This window comes from Plecotus auritus (assembly GCF_963455305.1).
Source record: "Plecotus auritus genome assembly, chromosome: 5".
Lineage (NCBI taxonomy): Eukaryota > Metazoa > Chordata > Mammalia > Chiroptera > Vespertilionidae > Plecotus > Plecotus auritus.
In genome coordinates, this window is record NC_137776.1 from 129,533,033 (window position 1) to 129,557,539 (window position 24,507).

Genomic DNA, 24,507 nt, shown 5'->3' on the forward strand with positions numbered 1-24,507 from the left:
GTCAAAGAATGTATGCAGCATATGGAAGCTGGAAAAGACACAAAAACAGATTCTCCCTAGAGCCTCCAGAAGGAATGTAGCCCTACAAACCCGATTTGTACTCTGATACGCAGAACACAGAGGATAAATCTGTTTTTTAAATGACTGAGTTTATAGTGATTTGTTATGAAAGCAATTAAAAACTAATATGTACCTACAGGCAGAGACTGATAAAATGTAGGCATTGTTTCTTTTGCATGTAAATGAAATCATATAAAAACATTTTCTGAGAAGATGGGTGTGTAAACGCTGAAGTATGAATTATATCAAGCACCATTTTCCTACTCAGAATCCATTTCTACCCTCTTTTCCTTGGCATTCCTCAATTTTAGAGGCTAACAACTAAAAAGTTACTTTCACAGATTTCCTGTCAGTGTCTGGAATTTTTGAGAGTGACCAAACACTCCGGTTTGCCTGAGATTATTCCATTTTTAACACTGACAATGTCTTATCTGGGAAACTCTTCAATCCTAGACAAACCTAGAGGGCCACACCATGACTTTTATGGACCCTAGTGAAGCAGGAGTTTTAGGGGAACATAGGCAGGCTTAGGGATTTTTTAGAATTGGGGTCCATGGAGAAGCATGGGGCTGCAGACTGGGAGAAGGTATATTTCCATAACACAAGGAAGCCAGGTGCAGCAACATTTACATAAGACAAGGCAGCAGCAACAAGTACATTTACATAAGATGAGGGAACTGGAAGTAGCCAAAAAAAAAAAGGGGGGGGGTCTATATTTACAAAATAAAGAAGGAAGAAAGCCCAGAAGGAATAGGAGGACAATGAGAGAGGAGGGCCTCAGGAGTCACTATAATAACCAATTTGAATGGGAATATTGACCAATCAGAAGGGATATCAGGACACAGGAACTACATCCTTTATAAACTATGGAAATACTAAATCAGTGGGACCCTTTCCCCCTCCCAACGTGGGAGTCTGTACTTGTTCTTCAATAAATCTCCATCTTTGCTATACTACCCTCTGTCCGTGGATTCATTCTTCGACTAGGGTGGACAAAGAATCCGGGTTCCAATCCAAAAATTCCGTATCACTACTAGAGTTTAGACATGATAGAGAGAGCTACAGCATCCCATCAAGGACATGGAAGGAAGGTAAACAGAATTTCAAAAACCTTGGCTCTGCTTTCTTTAGCATTGAAATAGTTCCAGTAATCACTCAACACCGGGTTTCTTATTTAGCAGAGATAAAAATACCTTTGGTATTGAAGCCATCAGTTCTGTGCTCCTCACAATCACCAGCAGGCATCCATTTACTTACAATGTAAGAAAATAACATTCATTGTGTCAAACAACTGGCCCAGTGGGTCAATAAAAAAGGCCACATTGAAATGAAACACTGGAAATTTATAAATCTTATCTTAACACGTTGCAGAAAAAGTCTACTGTATAGATTACTTATAATAATACCTTCTGTCTAAAGGAAGATTATATCCTATCATTCTTTCAAACAAGTAAAACTACTTAAGAGTTTTAAAATGAATCAAATCCAAAAAGGTGGAACCATTATCAAAATGACAGCTTATGAGCTTAATTACAGAATTCGTTAAAGTTGTCGTGCTCACACTTGCAATCTGTTAAAATATAGAATAAGAAAAAAAATGACAAGAAGATAATAAAAGAGCATGAGAAATTTAAGGAGAATTGAAAGTTGCAGGGGGAAACTGAGAATGTCAGGAAATGTACCCAAGAACACATACCTACCTCTGTTTATTTCCTGGAGTACCACGGGTCTTCGATATTTTTATAACAGCAATATAGGTTTTAATGTCAATTATTTGATGGCTTTGGGACATCCGGTAGTGTAAAACAAAGCATTTATGGATAAGTCTGTATGTTATGTGTCTTTAGCACATCTAGTGCTGGCATGTAAGCTCTGTGAAACAATGACTATGCCTTCATTGTCTTCTATGACATCTGAGCCTAGCACATAGTTGAAGAAATGTTGCTGGAATAAAATTAGATGAATATAACTTCTTCATGGACTACTGATGGCATAGAAGGATATAAAACATTGATGGGAAAATTCAGCTGACACTTGAAAAATAAATGAAATAATAGTGAACACTATTATATGCTTTACATTATAGTGGGGTCGAAGAAGGGGAAAAAATCAATGGTGTGGTACTGTTCATTAGTAAGGTGGGATATGAGCAGGGAATTGAAAAGAGTGTTCGCGTAGGCTGATAATTGAAAGCATTTTCATCAGCAGTCACATTATAGGAAACATGTGACATAGTCAGGAATAAACTGGTTTTGACTGCAGTGTAAGGTTGATATTTTAAATAAAAATGTGAAGATAAAAATTTCAATGATGTAGGTTCCTATGGTATATAGTGTTAATGTGGTACCAGTGATGTGGTACCTATAATAGGGAAAACACTAATGGTCACATTTAATGCTTGAGCAAATGGCATGAACAAATTTATAACAGTAATGGACAGGAGCCAAAAATGTTATGTTACTCTCCTGACACTATTGTTTGTAAATATGTGACCCTGGTAACATTATCCAAATTTTACCAAACAGATTATGAAAAATGGGAGTGAGAATATATACTCTGTTCACAAATAACTGTGAAAAAGCATATATTTAAATAATATGAAAACTTTAAGGATAGACAGTTGATTAACGAATAGATGATATTATGAAGACAAAAATGGAAGGAACCATTTATGAAAGTTATAGCAAAAGGAAAAGCTAGGTAGAACTTTCCCAAGTAAGATAAAGTTTGTGTGTGTGTGTGTGTGTGTATATGTGTGTATGTGTGTGTGTGTGTGTGTGTGTTTCTGGAAAGTCAGGTCTACAAATTACTTAAAGTGATGTCATATAAAAGAACAGAATATGAAAGCTTTCTCTGAAACAGCCAGGACCGTGATGCTGGAATGGGAACAAAACCAGATAGAATAGTTACCACAAACTCTGCACATCCAATAATATCCCAACTTAGGAAATACAACCAGTGAGTGATAAACTTATGCATCCATTATATCTTCCAAATATGAACATGGGTTCATTGATAAGAAAAAACATTTTTACTCTTTATTATTCCCCACAATCAATCATGTATATAACAATTAAGCAATCACTTGAGTGAATTTGTGAAATGCTTCCACACACACACAAAAAAATATTTTGATAATTCTCTGAGCTATTCTGAAAGAAAATAAATTAAATATACCTTGTGATTTTTTTTCTTTTCATAAATTACTCTTCATTTCTGTTCTTCTACTGCTCTGGTTCTCATGATAATAAATTTTCCAAATGTGCTGTGTCATGTTGCCCTATCCCTGCTTTTCTCTCCAAAATGAAATGCATTACTGGACAGATGGGACAGCCCTTGATTTATATTTTATAACTGAATGTTATTAAATGCATCTAATATATCAAAATTGGTAAATGTGGGAGTTTAATAACTTTTCATTTCAAAGAAACGGAAGCAGAGACCTGATATTGTATCTGCTCTGTGGCCTCATAATTCCCATGAGATGGGTTGTCCCAATTTCTACATAGGAAACTGAAGGCCCAGTGAGTTCTCACCTCATCTTTGTACTCCACAGTCCATCACTATAAAATATGAATATCATGTCTTAATTTTTGTTTTTCTTTTCTTATTTCTGAATTGTTGTAAACATTAACTGGGGAATGCATTTTTAAGTAGGAACTGAAAACCTAATTGGAAAATAATATTATTTTATATTTCCATTTAAAAATAGCTCCCCAAAATAGCAGTTTTAAACAGCCAATGTTAATGATCGAACAGTCTTTGTGGGTCAGGAATCTAGGCATTACTTAGCTGGGTGACTCTGGCCTCAAAAAGGCTGCAGTCAAGGCACTGAACAGGGCTCCCATCATCGCAATGTCTACTGGGAGAGGATTCACTTGCAAGCTCATTCAGGAGGCTGTTGACAGGCCTCAGGTCCTATCTCTTGGTTGGCAATTGCAGTTCCTTGGCATATGGATTTCTCCAGAGGGCTACTCACTAAATGGCAGCTTCCTTTCCCTGGAACAAAGGTTCTGAGAAAAAGTATGTGAGAGAGTAAACGTACCCCAGAGAGAAACCACAGTCCTTTTGTAACCAATTCTCAGAAGTGCGATATGATCACTTTTGGACTACTCTATTCATTATAATCGAGTCACGAAATCCAGCCCACACTGAGGTGGAAGGAATTACACAGGGCATAAAGAACAGGAGATGGGAATCAAAGGGGAGCATCTTAGAGGTTGCCCACAATATAAGTCCCACTGATTGGAATTCTAAAAGCACAACGTCTGACATAATGGCAGGGGACTTGGAGAACCTTGAACTTTTGAGTGGAATTTGGAGACCAAAATAAAATATATAATATCTTTGTGTATTGGGCCAGGGCCCATAGCTTTGGGCTGTGGACGTCAGAAAACCGACCAGGTGCATCTTTTTTTTTTTTTAATTTCTTTATTGATTATGGTGTTACATATATGTCCTTATTCCCCCCCCCAGGTGCATCTTTGATACTAACATTTTTCTTCAGTTCTTTTTATAATAGTTTCTCTCAACAGGCTTTATAAATGTTCGGGAATAAAATAATTATACTACTTCTGTTGTGTTTCCCAGGCAGATCTGCAGATCTGTTGGCCATTAGAAGATTTTTGACCTTGAAATTGTAAATCCTGACCTTTATCCACAGTAATAGATCTGGAAAGTCAGTGGCTAGGCGTTCTTTCTTTTTGTATTCCTTCTATAGCTTTATTTTCTACAAGATAATATTTATACTTGTGAACCTTAAAAGACACAGATTATGACTCTATCCTCACAAATGTCACAGAATTTATTCTTGAATAAGTAAAAGGATTTTGTGGGCCCCTACCACATTGATATGAACCTCAGGAATATGAGATAAGGGAAAAACTAAATTAAACAACCATAAACTCAAAGCCAAAAAGATAAAGAAAGCTTGCATTCCAGATGCCTTTATTATAAGAACTAGAGGTCCAGGGCACAAAATTTGTGCATGGGTATGGTCCCTAGGCCTGGCCTAGCAGGGCCTAGCAGGGCCTTCTTGCTGTCAGCTGGGGCCTCCCTTCCCAGGCAGCCAGCTGCCAGCCAGGGCCTTCCTTCATTCCGCACCGCCTCCTGGTGGTCAGTGCACATCATAATGAGCAATAGAACTCCCAGTGTCCTGGTCGAACTCCCATGGGGACACTTTGTATATTAGACTTTTATATATATATATGTTACAATATCCAAGAAACCATGTAATGACCTCAGTAAGTGTACAAATTTTGCAATGTTTTAAATGAAAAGAAAATGGTGATTTAAAACTATTTTCTTTCTCAAAACATCAGAGGACAAACTAAAGATATAATAACAATTATATTACAGAGGATGTTTAAATAGAGACCAAAGTTTGCACAGATCACCTTAGACCAATTCTCAACTGGGCATGATATTGTTCCCTTATGGACATGAAATAATATCCAGATATATTTCTGATTGTCACAATTGAGAACCTGCTGGTCTGTGGTGGGTAGAGACCCAAGGATGATGCTAAATATACTACAACTAGAGACCTGGTGCACAAATTCGTGCATGGGTGGGGTCCAGCCAGCTGGCCCCAATGGGGGCCCATTGGGCCTGGCTGGCGGGGGAGGGGCTGCGGGCAGTTGGCGGCCAACCCCTCCCCTGACCGGGGTGTTGGGGGCTGATCAGGGCTGTGTCGGCTGGGGAGGGACCAATTGCGGCCCGGATCAGGCTGGTTGGCTGCCACAGGGCATGTCATAGCCACCGGTCATTCTGGTCATTCTGCTGTTCTGGTTGCTGGGCTTTTATATCTATAGATAGATACTTAAAATAGCTCCTTAGCAGTGGTTCTCAACCTTTCTAATGCCGCGACCCTTTAATACCGTTCCTCATGTTGTGGTGACCCCCAACCATAAAATTAATTTTGTTGCTACTTCATAACTGTAATTTTGCTAGTTATGAATCATAATGTAAATATCTGTGTTTCCCGATGGTCTTAGGCGACCCTGCTAGTAGTTCTCAACCTGTGGGTTGCCACCCACAGGTTGAGAACTGCTGCTGTAGAGCCTAAGACCATCGGATAACACAGATATTTACATTACGATTCATAACAGTAGCAAAATTATAGTTATGAAGTAGCAACAAAATTAATTTTATGGTTGGGGGTCACCACAACATGAGGAACGGTATTAAAGGGTCGCGGCATTAGAAAGGTTGAGAACCACTGCCTTAGAGAATTCTCTGGCCAAAATGTCAATAGTACTGTGATTAAGGAAACCTGCCTTTTGTAGACTTATGGGAAAGGTTAAAAAATAAAAATATAATAAATCTAAGAAATACCCAGATCTAATTTTTTTCAGAGAGGTCAGAAAAAGATCTGTTGATGTAGTAGAGATTTCTGGGCCAGAAAAAAACACACACAAAAAAACAAAGTTCTCTAAAGAAAATAAATATCCAGATGTTTCAGAGAAAGAGTTGGACTAACTTCTTTGAGAACAATTTTAAAATATATAAAAATGGTGTAATGCAGATATCTTACAATCCAGCTACATAAAAATTATATATCAGTGGTTATCCATAAGAAATCAAGAAATTTAAAGAGTACATGGAATTCAAGATGTTTCACTTATATCTACCTCTCTTTAGGTTGAGGGCAGATGTTAACATTTCAGTACTTTGGATATTGGTTATGTGACTATATTAGATTACATCCATGCATATTAATATTAATGGCATTATTTTAATCTGTGTACTTTAATAAATGCCTGGGCTATTTTATAATTTAAAATAAGGAAAAAAAATGCTGTAAAGATGTCTTTGATGGAACCTAAAAAACAACATTATTATGGTTGAATTATTTGTACTTCTTTTAGTACAATGCAAATCCCAAAGTAGACTTTATCTTAATTCCTTCATATCCGTAATGGCTGCAATTAAAATGATATACAAGGTTAAGAAATAATCATAGAGGAAATGAAGAAAATAAACAAGACTTAGTGATTTTTCCCTGGCCACATAGTTATTGTCAGAGCTAGGACTACAGCCAGGGCACGCAAGTTTCAGAATTCATGATCTTAACTTAAATAACATTCTATTTTTGTTAGTGAGTGAGTGGGTAGATATTTTTCACAACTTTTATGAAATTAAAAGAATGCCAATGATTTAATTATTATATGAAAACTTTATAGAAGTTTTAATGGTTAGACGTCAGTAAAAGAGAAATGAAATCAGATATTTGAAGAGGGTATTGAATATAGGGAATTAGTTGAGTCTGTATTAGAGAACTGAAAAAGCAAATGCTGAGATAGAAAATTCATGCAACAAGCCTGATGGCTAGAAGAATAAAGGGAAGAATCTTGGCTTTGAAAATATAAGTTTGTAAAGATCCTAAAGAAGTGGGATTTATAAACAGTTGTTTATAAAAAAATTGGTTTCTATGGAGATAAATCAGGCTTCACAACATAAAATTACAAATACTTCATAATGCTCTCATTAGTTTCACCTAATCGAAATTAGAAAAACAGGAGGTAAACCAGAACATGAAGCTGTCTTTTAAATCTAATTTCTATGCTCCCTGCCAACACAATATACTCCTAGCTTATATTCAGGTTTCAATCAGAGTTCAAATACTGGTCTGATAAGGTCAAATAAATATCATGCTATTTTCACTAGGACTTTTTAAAATGGAGCTTTAATCAAAAGGTTTTTATGGTAATACACTGAAGAAATGTTCCATGGGATGCTGTGCTAATGGTTGGGTCCCAGATAATGTTTTCTTCACTTAATTCCAGTAAATACTGTGCAATAATAACTTATAAATAGTGGAAAGATATGCCATCTGTACTGGGACAACTATGTGTTGCAAATAAATTTGGATAAACTAAGATACCTGCCCTAGTTCACTTATTTTGAGGCAGAAGCAGACTTTTTGTTAAAATTTCCCTTTAGAGTTTTCAAAGCAGGAGAATTTTTTCAAGACCAGAAAATACTTGAATTTCAATCTATAGTTTCATCTCCTACTTGTTTTCCCTCTCATTCATGTTGTCACCTCTTTGGATTTTGTTCAAAATTATGAAAATGAATGAAAAAGTTTTCAAAATTGAGATATAATTGGTATATAACATTACATTAGTTTCAGGTATACATTATGATTCAAATATGTATATATTATGAAATGATCACAATAAAAAGTCTAGTTACACCCATCATCCATCAAATAGATTTTAATAAAATTTTAAGGACCCTTAATTCACTTTCTAATTTTCAGAAAAAAAAGTCCATTCTTTTAGGATATGAAGCGTAAGTTATAGAGAAATATAATAAAGAGGCCAACAGTTGCTGTCACGTGTCATAAATTTTCGAAATAACTGCTTCTAATCGAAGGATTATGTTCTACCTTAGTTGTTTCCTGCTGTTTTCTCTTTCAACTTTTTGTACACTTCATTTGATGATTAACACATTGTCAGACCATAAAGGCAAAATGTAGAAGAAATTCCTTTTAACTTTAAGCAGAACTATGCCTGAGGACTTAAATTTTAATTTGTATCATACAGTTGAAGTGCAATTTAACTGGAAATATGAGAGAAATAAAACTTAGCTAATTTTTAAGTGACTTTTTAAAGTGAAAAATTCAAACGTAAACTACAAAGAAATAAAAAAGAACACTTAAAATTAGCAAAAGTTAATATTTTTCCCTATTCAGATTCTTTTTGGAAGTTTTACTTTGATTTACAACTGTTTTCTTCTGCTCCACCTCAAAGCAGCTCCTATTATAATTTGACATATATCCTTTTGGAGATTTTGTATCCATACATACTATAGAGTATTGGGTTGTCAAATACTATAGAAATGCATTACATATTTTTACACGTAGCTCTTTAATTCAGCATTACCTATTTTAGCTTTATAAAAGTAGATATATTTAGATTCAACTAGTATTACTATTACATATATATATATCATTCATATTCCATATATATCATATACATATATATATATATATATATATATATATATACAGTTGTTTCCAATTAGTTACTATTAAACAATATCTAATATGCCTTATTTTGCCCATATGTAAACATTTCTCTAGGATAAAGAGTTGTATATGGGAATTTCGGGATCTTGAAGTATGCACATTTTTCAACTTTACATTTGCAGAATTGTGAGCAAAATGTAATGCAACAATGTATCTTAGAGATAAGGAGAGTTTTATTTTATTACATTCTCAATAATATAGTCATATTTTTAGTGAAATTGAATTGTTATAATTCAGTATTTCATTGTTTTATTAAATTTGCTGTTTGTCAATTAGTTAACTTATTGATCTTTCTTATTTTATAAATTACCTGTTCATGTATTTTTTTAAATAAATCTTTATTCAGATTATTACAATTATTTCTCCTTTTTCCCCCCATAGCTCCCCTCCACCCATTTCCCACCCCACCTTCTGCCCTTACCTCCCCGCCACTGTCCTCATCCATAGGTGTATGATTTTTGTCCATTCTCTTCATGAACCCCCCATACCCCTTTCCCCCTGAGAGTTATCAGTCCACTCCCTTTCCATGCCCCTGATTCTATTATATTCACCAGATTATTCTGTTCCTCAGGTTTTTAATTCACTTGATTTTTAGGTTCACTTGTTGATAGATATGTATTTGTTGTTCATAATTTTTCTCTTTACTTTTTTCTTCTTCCTCTTCTTTAAGAATACCTTTCAGCATTTCATATAATACTGGTTTGGTGGTGATGAACTCCTTCAGCTTTTTCTTATCTGTGAAGCTCTTTATCTGCCCTTCAATTCTGAATGATGGCTTTGCTGGGTAGAGTAATCTTGGTTGTAGGTTCTTGCTATTCATCACATTGAAAATTTCTTGCCACTCCCGTCTGGCCTGCATAGTTTCTGTTGAGAAGTCAGCTGACAGTCGTATGGGTGCTCCCTTGTAGGTAATTAACTGTTTTTCTCTTGCTGCTTTTAATATTCTCTCTTTGTCTTTTGCTCTTGGCATTTTAATTATGATGTGTCTTGGTGTGGTCCTCTTTGGATTCCTTTTGTTTGGGGTTCTGTGGGCTTCCTGGACTTGTAAGTCTATTTCTTTCACCAGGTGGGGGAAGTTTTCGGTCATTATTTCTTCAAATAGGTTTTCAGTATCTTGCTCTCTCTCTTCTTCTGGCACCCCCATAATTCTGATGTTGGTACGCTTGAAGTTGTCCCAGAGTCTTCTTACATTATCTTCAACTTTTTGGATTTTTTTTTTTGCTTTTTGCTTTTTCGGTTGAGTGTTTTTTGCTTCTTTGTATTTCAATTCTTTGACTTGATTCTTGGGTTCCTCTATTCTGTTTCTGGGTCTCTGTATAATATTTTTTATTTCAGTCAGTGTATGTTTAATTTCTAGTTGGTCCTTTTTCATATCTTCGAGGGTCTCGTTATATTTATCGGCCTTTTCTAGGATATTCTTAAAAAGTCTTATAACCGTGGTTTTGAATTCTATATCCAGTCGTTTGTTTTCCTCCATTTCTTTTGTTTGTGATCTGATTCTTTGACGCCGCATTTTCACTGATTCCCTGAGTTGGTAAGGTAGATATTTGTGCTAGGTTTCCAATATGGCCCAGTGGGTCTGCTTCCCCAGTTAACCTGAGGTTGACACTCTTGGTGCACCCCTTTGTGGACTGTGTGTACAGCCTTGTTGTAATTAAGTCTTTATTGTTGTTGGTATCACTGAGAAGAATTCACCTCCGGGCCAGTTGGCTGTAAGGATCAGCTGTGTCTATGCTGGGAGAAGTTCGGTGCTGGAGACAGCCTTATAGGATTAGACTTGCCAAATTGCAATAGCCTCTGTGCTCAGCTTGGATGGGGTGGAGTCTCAGTTTTGGCTTCCTGTCAGCCTTGCCTTTGCACGCATGTGTGCTTTCAGTCCTCCGCCTTCCCCAGCTCGAGTCTCCGCCTGAGAGTCCAGACTCCCCCCACAAGAGCGTGGGTCCCCAGGGGCTCGCCTGGAACTGGGGTTCACTGCAGTCAGAACTGGGGCTCAGTGCAGTCAGAATCCTCTGACTCCCTTCCACTAGGGAAAGCCTGTGGCAACTTCCGCAGCCTTTGTGCGCACTGGCGCGCGCGCGCGGGCACTTTCAGTCCTCCGCCTTCCCTGGCTCCCGAGTCTCCGCCCGAGAGTCCAGACTCCCCCCGTAAGAGTGTGGGTCCCCAGGGGTTCACCCGGAACTGGGGTTCAGTGCTGTCAGAACTGGGGTTCAGTGCGGTCGGAAGCTTCCTTCCCCCTTCCGCCAGAGAAAGTCAGCCAGGCTCTCAGCCGCCCTTCCTCTCTGCGAGCACAAAGCCCCTTTGCCGTACCTCCAATTCTCTGTGAGCTTTCCTCTTTCCTTCTAGTTGTAGAATTTTCACTCAGCCAGCTTTCCTGTGGTTCTGGATGGTGTCCGTTCTGTCTTTTAGTTGTAGTTTTGAAATTGTTGTGCGAGGCAGCAGTTTAGGTGTTTACCTATGCCGCCATCTTGGTTTCTCTCCACCTGTTCATGTATTTTTGTTGTTTTCTTTATCACTATATCCCTTTATGATTGTTTCTCTTTGTGCCTTATTTTATATTTCTTAACCTATATTTGAGGATGCATTCATTGACAATTAGCTTGTTTTTTTTTCATTTGATCTATAACGTATCAGAAATGCATTTTGCATATGGTGCTAGACATGAATTTAATAATATATTTTCCCATTTAGTTTCCTCAATTTATTTATTTTGAAAGGTCATTTTTTTCATTTATTTCTAAGGGTTTTCCCACCTTTAAAAGAAACCAGTTGTTCCGTGTTTCTTAGTGGCTTTTTTTCTGTTTTATTGATCTATTTATAAATTTTCAAATAATGCAATATTTCCAAAAGAAGCTTAATGAGTCTTGCATTGAATTAAAAAAGTCTTCATTTTGATTCTTCATGCAAAACACTGTCTTTGTATTCATACTAATTTCTTTCACATGATTTTGTTGTGGAATAGTATTTTTATTGGTATAGAATTCACATGCCATAAAATTTAACTCTTTAAAGCATACTATTCAGAGATGTTTTGTATATTCAAAATTTAGTACAAAAATCACAATTACCTAATCCCAGAATATTTTCATTACCTCAAAAAGAAGTTCCCATAGCTATTAACATTTACATCTTATTCCCTGCTCTAACCCCATCCTCTGATAAACAATAAACTATTTTTTTTCTCTATAGATTTTCCTATTCTGGGCATTGCATATAAATAGAATCAAATAGTATGTGGTCTTTTGACTGTTTTTTTTTTTCAATCAGCATAATGTTTTCAAGGTTCATCAGTGATGTTGCATGTGTTAGTACTTGATCTCTTTCATGATTGAATAATATTCAATTCATGCATACACCATTTTTTGTTTATCCAATCATCAATTGAGAGACATAAGGATTGCTTCTATTTTTTATTACTATAAAATGCTCCTATAAATAATTAAATACATGCTTGTGTATAGCTATATGTTTTTAAAATATTTCTGTATATATACTTAGGAATGGAATTTCTGGGTCATGAAATAAAGGGAAAAATAAGGGATTTTAGAAATAGGATATCTGTGCAGGTGCAAATGAAGGAATACAGGATGATGATATGGATATTTAATGCAACTATAAACCTCACACATGTCCTGGTTATTTTCAGAAACCAAAGCAGGACTCAATATGAGATAAAGTTAATCCCTCTGTTTACCAAGTCAAAACTCCTATATTCTATACCTGTTTACTAAACATGGCACACACACATCAGACAACACTCTGCTATTAATTAAACACATATATTGGGGTAAAGTAATATTTCTACTTATGAGAAACAGATGCCATCCTCCTCAGAGGATCATTAACTTGAAAACTAATAGCTTTTCTCTACCTGGATTAAACCATTTTCTTTGCAATTGTCCCCTTGTAAGGCAATGTATAGCATTTACTGGCTGAACAGAAGAGACACCATACTCCCTAGAACAAAAATAACAACACCCTCCACCCACCAAAAGAAATGCCGAACATTAGAGCACTGGGCATACTGAAATCATTCTGATGGACCTGGAATCCTGGATTATTTTCTCTTGGCCTGTTTTTTCCCTCAGTTCTCCAGAACTATTAGGGGAGGGTTGGAGTCTTGCCACCCACCAAGTCATTCTAGTATTTCTAAAAAATCAGTTCATAGTAGCCTCAGTTATTTGAAAACTTATCAGTTCTTATTTTATTTGTCCTCCAAAATGCAGAAATTCACTCTTTAAAATTTGTATTTCCAAGAGCTCCTGGTCATCAGTGCTGAAGAAAAGGGTATAGAAGCATCTAGAGATTTTCAGAGTGGGGAAAATAAAGCCCCCAGATTGGGAGAAATGAGCCCTTTCAGGAGAGCCCAGAATTAAAAAAAACCAATTATGGACCAATTCCTTAGTAGATGTCTACCATCAGAATGAGGTGGACATGAGCAGACATACAGTCCATATCTGAGATAGCAAAAACATGATAGATCAAGTAACAGGGGCTATCTGGAGATGAGCTCTCTGGTTAAGCATTTATTTGTATTGGAATCAAGTCAGATTGAATCAGAGTTAAAACAGAGTCTAGTGGTGGTATAGTAGAGAGCATTGGTATTGCAGATGGGGTTGAAAGTCAAATAAATCAGTGGAATCAATGAGGTGAGTCAAGTATGGTGAAAGATTGATATCCTGAGAGAGTGAAGTCTAGATAAAAAGTGAGGTCTGGTTGGGAAACAGGTTCCAGTGCCTGAGTGTGTGCTGGAAGTAAAGGGGGCAAAGCAATAAGTGGGTCAAAAAACAGACCATAATAAATGTGGGATCCCAGTGGTAACAAGGGCTATAGTCTCAGAGAGTCACCCAGCAGTGATGGTAAAAATATACTAGTAAAATTGAGGGGTAGTTATGTCCAAAACAGTGAAATCCAGATATAGAGTGGTCAAGTATAGTATTAATGCAACTGTAAACCTCACACACATCCTGGTTATTTTCAGAAACCAAAGCAGGACTCAATATGAGATAAAGTCAATCCCTTTGTTTTACCAAGTCAAAACTCCTAGTTATGTCCAAAATAGTGAAATCCAGATGTAGAGTGGTCAAGTATTGATTCAGAGAAGCTATGAAAGCCAAAGGGACCAAGAGGAGCAGCATCTTCCACAGGTTCTGCGCACAGGAGAAGAGACGTTAAGCTCCCACAGTGAAGATATAACACCTTTAACATCAGGGATCTTAGTGTCATTGTTGTAGAAAGTTGCAATGAACAAGAAGCTTGCTCACCTGGCTGAGGAGACAGAAGATACAAGCTTCAGCCAGAAGCAGAACAGGGACAGATGGGCCTGGAAGGTCTGGCCAAGGTATTAGTCCCCACAAACCTATTACCCAAAGGTCTTATGTCACATCCTCTTTCTTCTGAATTCCCACTCTCATGTCAACAGTAGGCCACAATGGGACCCCAGAAATGCATAGGCCATATAAAGAAGATGACAACAAGAAAGATAGACATGACATTAATCAAGTGTTGTTGAGAGAATTCCATTTCGGTGGCACGTCAGCTGCTTTCAGGTGAGCTCTCCAAGCTGGAAATAATGAGGATTACACATGGAAATATTATAGGAAGGAGGCTAAAAAGAATGGTCCACTGGCAACAGAATCTTACAATAATTGACCCCGAGAGCTCTGGGGATTAGGAAATAATGTCAAAAATTCCATGGCAAGAACAAGGTTCATTTACATTCAATGATGTATCATATATTATGTTTTTAATCCACATTATCTTAGTAAATGATCACAAAAACTTGTGAGTTTCATAGGTTACACATTCTCTCAAAGAAGGAGTCTAATACCTAGGGAAGTTAACAATTTATACAAATTTGGACTCAGATGTCCTACCTCTAAAGCCAACCAATAATCTTTCCTGTATATCTCATACCACCAACTAGTGAGGAAGTTCTATCATTGTTTAATTCTCATGAATAGGCAAAGCAGAAAATCTGAGAATGATTCCAGTTCTGATTTCCTTTCTATGGATGTCTGCTCTGAGATACTGTTTGTCTGAGAAGGACTGGATTTAGAAAATGATGTCCTCATAGATTGTGAACCAGGGCATCATTGAAAGGAGAATTTAAGATTCACTCAGATTGTGCAGGGTTGAATAAGCAGCATCTTACCTTTTAATGTTTCACTTTTTTCACCTTCTTGGTTTTGTGTTGATGTTAAAAGATAAGGATAAAAAATTAGTGTCTAGGATCTAATTCTCTATTATCTCTCTCTTGGCAAACTCCAATATGAATAATATTGCTTGATACATTAAATTAATTGAGACCTGATCTATCTTTTTATTCATTTTCCTTCATTGAAAAACTAAAATAAAGAAGGATATTCTGCTTGTGGTCCTCAATTCATATTACAGTCAATAGTCTTCTACTAAAAGAGGACACAAAATACAGGTGCACTATTCCTCTTCAGATAGAACTCAATTCTTTGGGCCAGAAATAAATTTTTAGTATATAATCAGAAGTTTCTAGAGACTTAGTATTGCTCTCTGATAAATCATGAAAAGAGGAATCACTTGTCCTAAGACACCTGATATAGGAAGGATATTAAGACATGTGGCATGTGGGGCTTTCTCCCCTGTGTGTACTTTGAACACTCTCAATGACCCATTTTATAACCAATGAAACTTTGTGTCTGAAATTTTACTCTAAATCTTTCTACCACATCCAGATAGGTAGAATGTGAACTGTGAATAGAAGCCTCTGTCCCTGATCTAACCATTGATGACTCTACCACTTTCCCCAGAGAAGGGGTTGAAAAACTATAGTCAATGTGCCAATCGCCACCTTATGTCTATTGTACAACATAGTAAAAGCATATTTTAACAGACGGACACCTGCAATCAGTTTGGCCCATTGGCTTTGTCCCTTTGAGCTTTGTCCTTTGAGATTCTCTGACTTTGATTCTTCCAGCTGTTATCACCACACCTAATCCCCAAAACTGTGTGTTTCCAATGTTAAAACAGTTTTAGCAAGCTCTGTCACAGCCAAAACTGTAGGATTCTGTACAACTGATGTTGTTCCATTTCAACAAGGATTTTACAAAACACGAAGAAAGGACAGGGAACAAAAAAAATTGAAAATGTTTATGTTATGTACGTGTCATGCAACATGAAAAATAATCAAGAATCACATGATTTCAAACGCTTATTTTGTCATATATTAGCTGTATAAGTAATTTGGGGTAAATCATTTCCCCCTTTCTTCTTCACTTTCTTTATCTAGACTACGGAGACTAAAATCCCAGTTGTTTGCAGTATCAGCTCCAGTGTGGTAGTGACAGCTGGAGGAATCAAAGTCAGGAAATCTCAAAGGGAATTAATGTGCTGGGGTGTAGGGGAGGCTGGGGGAAGGTCAATTGGAAAAAAAAGGAGACATATGTACTACTATTTGTAATACTTTAAACCAGCCGTGGGCAAATTACGGCCTGCGGGCCGGATCCGGCTGTTCTACCCGGTTCTCTTGCTCTCCCCTCCGCTCCTTTACTTTGAATTTATATTAGTTCACACAAACACTCCATCCATGCTTTTGTTCCAGCCCTCCGGTCCAGTTTAAGAACCCATTGTGGCCCTCGAGTCAAAAAGTTTGCCCACCCCTGCTTTAAACAATAAAAAAACTTAATGGGCAATATATATATTATAATAGGCACTTGATAAATGCCAGTTACTATTAAGAATACCAATAGAACCAATGAGGAGCATTATTGTACCTGAAATTTATTTATTCAGAAACAGCTAAATAGCTGAACTCTTATTCTTGGTGGTCTACACCACTTTGCTGTGATATTGAGAAGATCCTAATTATTCTTGTACAACTGGCACAGCTCTTGGTCCATAATCTATTGTTAGCATATTCTCCCTACCAAGGTGGGATAGTGAAATGTTTTATTCATTTTCATTCATTCTTTTTTTTTTTTTTTTTTTTGCATGTTAAGGAATATTACAGTGTCACTGATTCAATGTGTCAGGGAACCTCAAGAATATTGTCAGTTTTGATAATTTGCTAGAATTAAAAAAACTTGGAAAAGGAAAGCTGTTTCTTTCATAACTGTGGTTAATTATAGCAAAGGGATACAGAATAAAAGAATAAAATCAGCCAAAAAAACGGTTTAATGGGGTGGCGTCCAAGAAAAACCATGCATGGGATTCCAGTTGTTCCTCCCTTCTCTCAGTAGTGGTAAGTCAACATTTAGAATGTGTTTCGAACCAGGAACCTCACTTCAAGCTTTTGTGTCCAGGATTTTGTTGGCTGTCAGTCATGCAGACATGGAGTGTTACATGAGTGACTTTGGCTACTTAGTCTCTAGTTTCATTAACCCATTGGTGGACAAACTCATTAATCAACAGACCCAAATATCAATAGTACGATTGAAATTTCTTTTGAGAGCCAAATTTTTTTAACTTAAACTTCTAACACCACTTCTTCAAAATAGACTCGCCCAGGCCGTGGTATTTTGTGGAAGAGCCACACTCAAGGGACCAAAGAGCCGCATGTGGCTCGTGAGCCGCAGTTTGCCGACCACGGCATTAACCCAAAGAGGTCAAACTGATACATGTATATGAGGGTCTCAGGTAAAAACATCAGATGTTCATTCTAAATAACATTACTTAGCATAAACTATTTGATGTGGCCTAAGGTCTCAGGTATACTAGTACAAAGACACTCTTACCAGACAAGACCTTTTTTCAGAGGGTTCAGAGCTAACCTCATAGGAGTTGATCAAAGGTCAGTCATTTTTTTGAAATATGCAGCGTTTGAGCACCCTGAGATTGATTAGTTACATTTTTAACTGCATAGGCAAGAATAGTGTCTTCCCCAAAAATGAACCTTGAGATGATTCACTTAACCTCTCACTTAAACTCAAAGCTGCCTTCCTTCTGCCCCTCCAATCCCCGCCACACACACCACCACCACCCTGCAGGAGGAATAGACCTTATCGCCATGAAGCTAAATCAATCAGGATCAGTTCCAAACTAGATCACATTCCTTTCCAGCGCATCCATAGAAATCCTCTAGACTCTAGAGTCTAGAGAGTCCTTTGCCTCAGCCTACTTTCATGTTTTGAGGACCACCTCCAGTGGTCAGTCATGAGATTTCAACTACACTTTTATATTTATTTTCAAAGATATTCCAAGCTAGAATAAGCCTGCCCCATATTTTCTTTACCATATGTTGTATTGACTTCGGTACATATTTCTTGTTTATTCTTTAAAACTCAATTTAGTTGTCCTCTTCTGCTAGTATTTCATTGTTGCCAGCCTCTTTAAGAATACAAACAAATATGCAGGTTCAAATATCCTACTACTTTGGCCCAGTGCACCATGTTAAACATCTATAGAGAAATCTATAGTTGAATGGAGTGCTTGAATTTCATTTCTATATTTTAGCATGCAAATCTCAAGAGATATGTGTGCTAACCCAGATAATTGATTGAGACATTAGTCATTTCCAATTTAAAATGAAGCATGAGACAATGTTATATATTCAAATAGCAAACATTAAAGGATAAATTCAATAGTAAAAGAAGGAATAACAAATTATGGCGCTGAGTTTTCCTCATTGCAAATATATACTGTTTTGTAGAAGTGTTTTTATATTAGTTTCTTGTAAATCAAATATGTTTGATGCATAATCCCATGTTCTTAAGAAATCTTTCACAGACATAGCATTTCAAGGCTTCCATATGACAAAACCATTTTTAGAACAAAAAAATTAAGTTACAAAGACCTGTGATATATGACAATCAATATTTCTGTTCACATCTTTCCTTATCAAAAGGAAAACAAATTAAATACTTTTATTTCTAGGGGATGTATATCATTCAGCATTCCACAGGGAAACAGAACCAGTAGAATTGATATATTTATATTTTTAATATTTTACATTACATATGAAATATAGCATTTATTGAATAGGTTTATATTAATTTTATGAATTATTAATTTGTTTGAAGAAATTGGCTTATGTAGTTGTGGCCTCTGGCATGTCTGAATTCCGTGGAGGAGGCCATCATGCTGGAAACCCAGGAGTTCATGCTGCAATGTTGAGAAAGAAGTTATTCTCTTGGGAATCTCAATTTTTACCCTTAAGGTCTTCAAATGATTGGATGAGGTCTCAGCTCACTATGAAAGGTCATCTTCTTTGCTTAGAGTCCTTCTTGTAGAAGTTAACCACAGCTACAAAATACCTTCAGAGCAACACCTAGATTAAGGTCTGATACTATAACCTAGACAAGATTACACAGAAACTAACCATCATTGGGTAGAAAATGAATTTCAAGAACAGAACATAAAAATTATAAAACATGTGCATTATATCTGAAGATCCAAACAGCTAGAGGCTGTCAGCTACCAGCACTCCTAGTGGCTTAATGGAGAGCCTGTCCATAGCTAATTCAGGAGTTTTCCTTTAGGTTTATATGCACTTTTGTCTACCTTTTGAGTACTCTAAAACTGCATGCAATTTTTAATAAACACAAGTTAAAAACCCACAGCAGTAAACAAAATGATTACATGTTTCAAAATGAAAGGATTATCATTGACTAAGGACTAATATGAATGTCATAGGCACATAAAAATTGCATTAAGAATACTAAAAAGAGAGGCTTGTGGAGAATCCTCACAGCAACAAATGCTTGTAATGTTCCCTTCAGAGCAAGAAGGAAAACAGAAATGCTAACTGCATCTTTTAGAGTTTCATAACAGATAAATGACAAAACTGCCAACCCCCATTTTGATGATTTTGTATTTGTCAAAGAGAATAACTAAAAATGTTTAAAATAATATAGTTGACATCATTTTGAAGTATTGAAAGTGAAAATCTTGAGAGATCCTATGATAATTCAACTGTTCTAAATAATTTCTGCCCTCTGGATCCAGGTGGCTGGCAATGTACAGAGGAATTCACCAAAGTATCATTGATAATCTTTAAGTTACAACTGACAGCATGAGTGATACTTAAGTAAGATAGAAATCAATACTGCATCAATAATTTTTAGACAATACAGAAATGCATTTTATATTCCAGTGTTGTCCAATGGGAATATAGAGGGCTCATTTGTAGTTGTGGCCTCTGTAGTTGTGAAGATATTTCACAACACTAAATTTTTAATAGCTGACTCTTACTTTACACTTATAGCCCATCTTCATTTTACAGAAAATTTTCATTGGCTATTAAAAAACTACATTTAAAACTAAAGATTAATTTTCTTTAATATTTAAATCTGCATTTTCATTCCTAAATGTCAATGTTATATATGACCAAGATAATAACATTCGCTATCCTTATTGTCACCAAATTATGATTAACATCAAAATTTAATGGAATGTTCAATAAGTTGAAAAGCAACTTTATTTTTTTATTATTTTTTAATTTGTTGATTTTTTAAAATTTATCCTGCAAGATAGATTATTTATCTTCTTGGATGCCACAATATTGAATGTAAATAAAACAAAACAAAACAAAAACAACAACAACAACAAAAAACCCCACCACATAAACTTATAGAGCACAGGTTGGTCACAATCTGAATTATTATTGTCATCATTCTTATGATTTGCCATTATATATAAGACACTGGGAGCTAAATACAGTACTAAGTATTTTATATAGCATTAAACCCTAATAACAATTGTATGAACTATTATTTCCATCTAGACTCAATGAGGTTCAACATCGTACAGTTTACAATTGATTGAACCTCAATTCAAAAGTTCATGCTATCAACTTGCATGTAATCTGTTTCCTGATGAAAATATATCCTAATATGTATTTCCTTATAACAACATGGCCCAAAAAGAAAATTATGATATTTGTTAAATTTGTTTCAGAATCAGTAGTTCTGGACCACCAGTGCCTTTTTGGACTCACAGAAATGTCTGTGTATCAGTATTAATATTTCTTTTCCTTTTTAAAGAATTGGTTAATATATATATATTTTTTTAAAATATATTTTATTGATTTTTTTACAGAGAGGAAGGAAGAGGGATAGAGAGTTAGAAACATCAATGAGAGAGAAACATCGATCAGCTGCCTCCTGCACACCTCCTACTGGGGATGTGCCCGCAACCAAGTTACGTGCCCTTGACTGGAATCGAACCTGGGACCCTTGATTCCGCAGGCCAATGCTCTATCCACTGAGCCAAACCGGTTTTGGCTGGTTAATATATTTTAATATAAAAATTAAAAATGGAATTGCCATGTGTTCCAGTGATTTCAGTTCTAGGAATATATTATAAATAACCTGAAACACAAATCAGAAAGAACATATGCACCCCTATGTTCATAGCAGCACAATTTACAATAGCTAAGATCTGAAAACAGTCGATGTGCCCATCAGTACATGAGTAGATAAAAAAAACTGTGGCACATCTACACAATGGAATACTAGGCAGCTGTAAAAAAGAAGGATCTTCCCAGCCAGTGTGGTTCAGTGGTACAGCATCGACCTATGAAGCAGGAAGGAATGGTTCCATTCCTGGTCAGGGCACCTTCCCAGGTTTCAGGCTCAGTCCCCAGTAGTGGGTATGTAGGAGGCAGCCAAACAATGATTCTCTCTCATCACTGATGTTTCTATCTCTCTCTCCCTCTTCCTTCCCCTCTGAAATCAATATAAAAATATTTAAGAGCAGCCTCAACCACCCGAGGAGCAGCTGCTGCCCGCAACTGCCCAAGGAGCAGCCATGGCCAGTGACAGCACTAAAAGCTGCAATGGCCCGAGGAGCAGCAGCAGCAGCGGCCACACACAACCTGGTGAAAAGCCACATGAGCAGTAGCAGCCGGGACTGCCCAGGGAGCAGCCGCCCTAGTGGGAAGAAAAAAGTCACACAAGCACAGACAGTCCCAAACAAGATGAACCCAAAAAGACACACACCAAGACATGTCATAATTACAATGGCAAATGTCAATGACAAAGATAGAATCTTAAAGGCTGCAAGAGAGAGACAGAAAGTTACCTGCAAGGGATCTCCCATTAGATTATCCAATGATTTCTTAACAAAAACACATCAGGCCCAAAAGGCATGGAAGGAAGTATACCAAGTGATGCAAAACAAGGGACTGAATCCAAGAATATTATACGCAGAAAGGCTGTCATTCAAAATTGAAGGGGAAATCAGGAGCTTCACAAAGAAAAAAAAGGCTAAGGGAGTTTATCACTACCAAGCCAGCAATGCAAAAAATGCTAAAGGGACTATTGTAAAAAGAAGGGGAAGAAAAAGGGGGAAGAAGGAACACAGGCACAAAAAAATAATAATGGCTACAAAAAAGTACCTATCAATAATAACTTTAAACATATATGGACTAAATGCTCCAATTAAAGACATCAAGCGGCTGAATGGGTAAGAAAACATGACCCATATATATGCTGTCTACAAGAGACCCACCTTAGAACTAAAAGTGAAGGGATAGAAAAATATCTTTCTGGCAAATGGGAATAGCCAGGCTAGCAAGAGTTACATCTGACAAAATAGATTTCAAAGTGAAGGCCATAACAAGAAATAAGGAAGGCCACTTCATAATACTAAAGGATCGATACAAAAAGAGGATATAACTCTGGTAAAAATATATGCACCCAATGCAGGAGCAACAAAATACATTAAAAACAAAACAAACAAACAAACAAAAACTTCTGGAAGATATCAAAGGAGAGATCGACAGCAATAGGATCATAGTAAGGGACTTTAATACCCCACTGACGTCACTGGAAAAAATCCTTAGACCAAAAAAAGCAGCAAAGAAATAGCAATCCTAAATGACTCACTAGATTAGATGGACTTAATTGACATATTCAGATCTTTTCACCCCAAAGCTACAGAATATACATTCTTCTCAAGTGAACACGAAACATTTTCAAAGATAGACCACATATTGGGACACAGGCAAAGTCTCTCCAAATTCAAGAAGACTGAAATCATATCAAGCATCTTCTCAGACCACAATGGCATAAAATTAGAAATCAACTACAATAAAAACAATCAAAAATTCAAACACTTGGAGGCTGAATAGCATGCTATTAAACTATGATTGGGTTACCAAAGAGATCAAAGAACTTAAAAACATCCTGGAAACGAGTGACAATGAAAACACAACAATTCAAAACCTATGGGACACTGAAAGCAGTCCTGAGAGGGAAGTTCATTGCATTACAGGCCTTCCTCAAAGAAAAAAAAAAAAAAAAAAAAAAAAAAAAAAAAAAAAAAAACCAACAACAACAACAAGAAAAACTGGTAATAAATTATCTAACTCTACAACTTAAAGAATTAGAAAGAGAGCAATATGAAAAGCCCAGAGTGAGCAGAAGGACGCAGATAATAAAGATCAGAGCAGAAATAAACAACATAGAGACAAAAACCAACAACAAAACAAAACAAAACAAAAACACAATACAAAAGATCAATGAAAACAAGTGCTGGTTCTTTGAAAGGATAAACAAGATTGATGAACCTCTAGCCATACTCACCAAAAAGCAGAGAGGACCCAAATAAACAAAATCAGGAAAGAAAGAGGTGAAATAACAACAGACCCCATAGAAATACAAAGGATTGTAAAAAAAAAAAAATGCTATGAGCAACTCTACTCCAACAAACAAAACAACCTAGAGGAAATGGACATATTCCTAGAAAAATATGACCTTCCAAAATTCAATCAAGAAGAATAAAAAAATCTCAACAGGCTGATAACTAAGGAGGAAATTGAAGCAGTCACCAAAATAACTTTCAGCAAACAAAAGCCCAGGGTTAGAGAGCTTCACAGGGGAGTTTAACCAAACATTCAAAGGAGAACTAAAATCTATCCTTCTCAGACTATTCCAAAATATTCAAGAGGAAGGCACACTTCCAAGCTCTTCCTATGAAGCCAGCATTACCCTAATCCTAAAACCAGATAAAGACACTACAAAGAAAGAGAATTACAGGCCAATATCCCTGATGAACATAGATGCTAAAATCCTCAACAAAATTCTAGTAAATTGGATCCAGCATTACATTAGAAAGATCATACACCATGTCCAAGTGGGATTTATTCCAGGGATGCAAGGATGGTACAATATCCACAAATCATTAAACATGATACATCACATAAACAAAATGAGAGACAAAAATCACATAATCATACAATTGATGCAGAAAAGGCATATGATAAAATCCAACACCCTTTCTTGATAAAAACTCTCAGCAAAGTGGGAATAGAGGGATCATACCTCAACATAATAAAAGCCTTACATGACAAACCTACAGCCAACATCATACTCAATGGGTAAAAACTAAAACCATTTCCTCTAACAGGAACAAGACAGGGATGCCCACTTTCAACACTCCTGTTCGACATAATACTGGAAGTGCTAGCTATAGCAATTAGACAAGAAGAAAAAATAAAAGGC